Here is a 5,611-nt window from a genome sequence, read left to right as displayed (position 1 = left end):
ATGGATCGGATAAAAAATTGACCAAAAATCCGTTTTTTCCCGATTTTCGGGTAAAATTTGACAAAATCGGGAAATCGGATTAGTCACGTGTCCAAATTTTTCCAAATGATCCTTCTTGATGAAACAAAGTTATGTTGCAAGTTTCAAGTTCTAAGGATAATTCTAACAGGAGTTATTATATTTTCCCCATTATAAGGATTTCATAGAGATTTTTAGGGGTAGTTTCGAGTAATGGCCAATATCAAAGCCTCTGAAAGGTATGGGACCTAAAATTTTAGCATGCAGGTGTCTAATAGATAAATATTGAAACTCAGTAAGTATCATAGCCATATAACAAAGCAATAAAGAGTTAGGGAGTGGCGGAATCCGCCCCCCGGACCGAATAGGGTTAATCCAAAAATTATTCGTTATTCTTCGTTGATGCGGTGGAGAATTACTTGGCCAGAGAAAAGTCAGATGCGTCTTTTTTTAGAAGATGGGAGAAGCACAGTTTATTTTCGGATTCTGCACTACGATACATTCGGTTTATTGTAATATGCGCATGTGCACAATACAATGAGTGTAAATGTACAAAAATGCGTTACGTAAACCTTTCCTTATATCTGATGCATATACCCAACCTCGTTCCCAGGGCAATTTTTCGCTTTTTTTGATATCGAGACGGCGCGAAGAAATGAATCATTTCTTCTCGCTGTCCGAGGTCGTCAAAAAGAGAAAAATGGGCCTGGGGACGAGGTTGGCATATACCAATATACTAAATATAAGCAGAATTTTTTTATGTCCTACGGTCTGGCAGCATTGCGTTCGCCGTACTTAGTCGTATTTAGCTTCACATATTTTACAATCCTGTACAGAATTGAGTCAAAGGTTTTTTTTACCATTTGTCAAAACGAGAGTGTGAAATGGTCAATACTCTGCCGCCGAAAAGATCGAATCTAACCAAGTCATCTAAGTCCTAAGGGTGCTGTGAACCTAGACACGTGAACTTTGAAAATCTTAAAATCGATAGTACGTCTATCAAAATATGTCAAGTATTGTAGTGACATGTGCAGTGTTTCACCCTCGTGTAAAAAGAGAGTTGAATAAGACTTCTAGGAGGTACTTACTTAAAAAATATTTTTTTAGTTCTGTTTAAAAATTGATTATTTAAAATATTATCATGTATTGTTGCCAATTAAAAAAGAGATTTATTCTATTCCTGGATCTTTTCCACGTTATGAGGCTTTGGAAGTGAGGCTTTATATGAAACTTTTTTATTTTCATTTTATTTATTATTTTTATGGTGTTAGATAAAGGAGGAAGCGGGCGTTCATAATACAGAATGTGAAAAGGCTTGAAGGGCGCAAACGAGATCCTGCGTGGGTGTTAGAAAGTCAATTTTATCACAATTATTATTAGTTTCTCTGTGTATATAGATGTTGTGAAGGAGACATGAACACACTCTCGATATAAAAAAGAGATAACGAGGTTTGGGGAAAACTCATTTCTTAAAAGAACGCCCCAACGCTCGAGGGCGTTTAATCGACTTTTCACAGCATTTTTGTTATGTGGTATTGATTATTGTTGAAGGTTTAGCACAAGTAAGCAAAACGCACCAACCTAGGTCCTAGGATATTTATTTTGTTTATTTTCTCATCTCTGTGCTGTTGTACTAAACTTGTTTTTCTCTTAGCATTGCAAGGATCTGTGATATAAGAACATGGAATGCGCAATTAAACAATACAATGATCACCAACTCAGACTTTTGCAGCAATGTAATTACCGATCCATGATTTTATTGAAAGAAAATATTGTTTTGGTCATTCCAACACGGAACTGCTTAAACAACAATTAATCTGATCAAACATTTTTTTGTTTTAACGTACAAGACAGACTTCGTACAGTTTCATATAGAGGCGAGTTCATAATGGCGATGATTAACCATTAGACATGCATGTAGATTTTATGATTTTTTATTTATTTTTCAGGAATTCTTTTTATGATCTATTTTTCCAGGAAGTTATTAACCTTTCCCAAGACATAATTGGATATTAGCATAAAATCTAAAAAATCTAAAATTCTGGATTGGATTCTTTAAGCTGTCACGGTACAATTTATATTCCCGCATTTTCGTAGCAGTTACTTTCACTTCAGACAACAACAAGACGTATGATATACGCAAACAACCTCGCCAAAAAAGTGTATAAAAAGCTGAAGTTAGACACGACATATTTTGCTATTCGGATAGGCAATAATATTGATAGAAAATTTCTCGAAATTTCAATTTTCGTTAGGTCAGTCTGTAATCACGTCCTCGCGGGCGAGACAGTAAAAAGAAAAAAAAAGTAAAAATAGTTACCAAGATGAAATTCGAACACACGACTACTCCCGTGTCGGTGCTCAGAGAGGCAAAAATTTCCATTCTTGTAGGACACATTTGCGTTTTAATACAAGCTCACGAGCTTGTAACAAGCTCACGAGCTTGTAATAATTAGAAAAGTATTTGAAAGTAAAGTATTTAAAGTGATAGGAAGGGTTTAGTAAGCTTTAACACGTTAAACACGAGGCAACGAACACTGAGACGAGGCTGCCTGACAAAGAGAGGAAAAAATAAAAGATGTCTGAATTTTTTTATTTTTGTATCTCTGTTAGCTATTAAGTTTGGAAGTGAGATCTTGTCAAGTGTTTCTCCGGAGACGTGCAAATATTTTCTTGCTAATCTTGTTTTTTTTTCCTGTTAATAGTGTTTTTGTTTTAATATAAATATTCATCTTGTTTCAGGACTTTTATCTCTTTTTAAGACAATTGTACCTGAGATATAGAGGTTAGGATTTTAGTTAACAAAATATGACAAGTTGTGACAGAAATGCCTCATTTTTACGTAGTCCTTACGAAAAAAAGATTTAATGAACACCGGGTTTTTAATAGATTTAAATTGATAATTAATCATCCGCCTAAGCGTGTATAATTTTAATTAATTAACAGTCACCGCATTCCGAAATTTTCGTTTTAATTGCATCCATCTTTTGATAAATAACATTCTTTTTTTACTTGATGACATATTTTCAAAAACAACACAACGATATGTAAATTTTGTTTACTGAGAATTTATAATTTTTTTTTTGGAATATCCTTAACCTGGGCGTCAGCATCCACATTAAAAACACAACAAACAAAAATGAAGCATTTAAATTCGTTCATTATTAGTACTTAGCTGCAAAGTGGGGAGTGACGTCACAAAAATAAGACTTGTATGTAAAAAATGATTATGTGAGGTGATGAACGTCTTAAGCATAGCAGATCCTCAAGTCGTGCAAAGATGCAACAATCGTTTGGTGTAAACAAAAGGCTTGATAATTAGCTCTTCTCAGCGAAACTGTCAAATTACTTGATCACATGTTATGCCACGCGCATATCAACTTTGATCCCAGGCCCTTGACTAGGAGATTGGTGCACATTTTCATTTCGTCTATGGTTTTCAAGATGGCGAACATTTTGCGTATATATTTTTATCCGAACTCGATGTTCCAGATAGTTAGGTCTTCGAGTATTATTTGACTATATGACAACATTACCGTCTGCGTGACATGACGTTGACCGATTGGTCGTGGTTATTTAAATTGAATGAAAAAAATTAATAGACTAAACAAAATAGACAAATAACAAAATAAACCCAACAACAATTTACAAACCTTGATTTTACAAATTTTTTATTTTTTTAGAGGACACAAAGAAGTTTTCACAAAACATCAAATCTGTAGCTAATGTAGAAATCATAACAAACTTCGTTAAAACTGTAACACTCAAAATAGGTTATAGCGCGTGGCCTTGTGGTTATGGAGTTCGCTTCGTAATCACAAGGTCCGTGGTTCGGTCCACAGCGCGGGCATGTTTAGCAAGTGTCTTTACTACAGCTACGGGTCAACCCATGCCATGTGAGGGAAATTGGGTAGGTAATGCCGGTGTATACTTCATGTATACATTCCGAACACAGGACCCACATTAATAACAGTGTTTCAAACACTGAAGTGGCTATATCCTGTATAAACATTCGGAATAATAATAATAATAATAATAATACCAACCAAGGGCTAAAAATATTGCTCAAGGTCTTAACAAAAGCCTGGCGTAGTTGTTTTTTTTGTAAATACCGGTATCGTTGATAAGAGAGTCTGACTGTTAAAACCGGTATTACCCGTACACATAATCCGTTTTGCCAATCAACAATATAAAATTCAGATAAATATTAAAAAATTTAATATCGAATTGACGTCATTATCGCCAACGCTGCATAAAATCCCACTTCAACTGATCATAATCACACTGAACAACTGGCGAATAGCGCCCTGTCTTTTATGCTTATATTAAAGCTCAGCGGTTAATAAGACTTCGATTCATTGCGCAATCTAATTGTCTGAATCTCGGATTTAAATTGCTAGACAATCGAGCGTAGAATCTTGGACAGCTATTTTTTGAAATACAAAGGTGGTAACAAAACAACCATTGCACGAACTACACGGTAAACGATATTCAGGGCCAGGTTTTGGTTTCATGTTAGACATTAGTGTTTGGTCGAATCCACCGACGATTATGGGTTTAACCTACAGCAAATGATAGATACTCGTCATACTTTAGGCAAATCTCCCCTAGACGATTTTTTTAACAATCGGCGTAAAACTTGATGAATATTTTTGGATTTGTATTAATAATTTGCAAATTCGTTCTGACAACACAAAACGATCATGTGGATACCATCTTTAATTATTCTTAAACACGGAAACATTCATTTTTACTTATTGTTTTTCTACTTTTTCAATTAGTTTAAAGTTTGACGCTTGCTGAAAAGAAGAAATCATATCTACTTTTCGTAAGCCAATATTTTCGCTGCGGCTTTTTCTCTTTGCGTATGTGTCGTCACGAAATTTGTCGATCGTCGTGAAAATCGCCTAGTGGAGATTTGCCTTTAAATAAACGCACCATAGTAAAAACTTATACCTTCATATCATTAAATGCCCATGGTGTTTATTCGAAAAAGGTAAATCTAAAATTCAAAACGATAGAGTTGTACACAAAAAATATTCTTTTGTATTTGGTGAGAAGTATTCACATATCACTTTTTTCTTTTGTAGATTGGCCCGGTTTTATAAGTTTCGGAGAATTTAAAATTTGGGATCGTAAAGAAATGTTGTAAAAATGTATAAAATTCATTCAATATTTTGCCAAAACTTTAGGTTATTAGGGTAAGGCATGATTCTTCGTAACGGAATTTTATAGATTCAATAAAATATTAAAGAGAAAAATCTGAGCAACTCATAAAATAAACAGCCATTCTAAATAATTGAATAAACTTTCAGAGTAAAATTCATTTTATTTTTAATAAACGCGTTTAATCAGCATCTCTTAAGAATATCTGTCAGGGGTACTAGACACATCAACAGCTCCGTCACATTAGGTTCCAGCCATCATACAGCTATTTAATTCTCTACTTGCCTCACAACCTCGTGGGTATATTTGCGATGGGTGTTGTATGCGAGAGGGGATTGAATTAAGAATTTACATCACGTTGGACTTCACTCTTAGTTAATTAGCGATTAATATGTCTCTCTGTTGCATGGTAAAAACGATAGACAAA

The sequence above is a fragment of the Hydractinia symbiolongicarpus genome, chromosome 4, assembly GCF_029227915.1.
Source record: "Hydractinia symbiolongicarpus strain clone_291-10 chromosome 4, HSymV2.1, whole genome shotgun sequence".
Taxonomy (NCBI): Eukaryota; Metazoa; Cnidaria; class Hydrozoa; order Anthoathecata; family Hydractiniidae; genus Hydractinia; species Hydractinia symbiolongicarpus.
The sequence above is the reverse complement of the archived record's forward strand: the minus strand, read 5'-3'. Positions refer to the sequence as shown.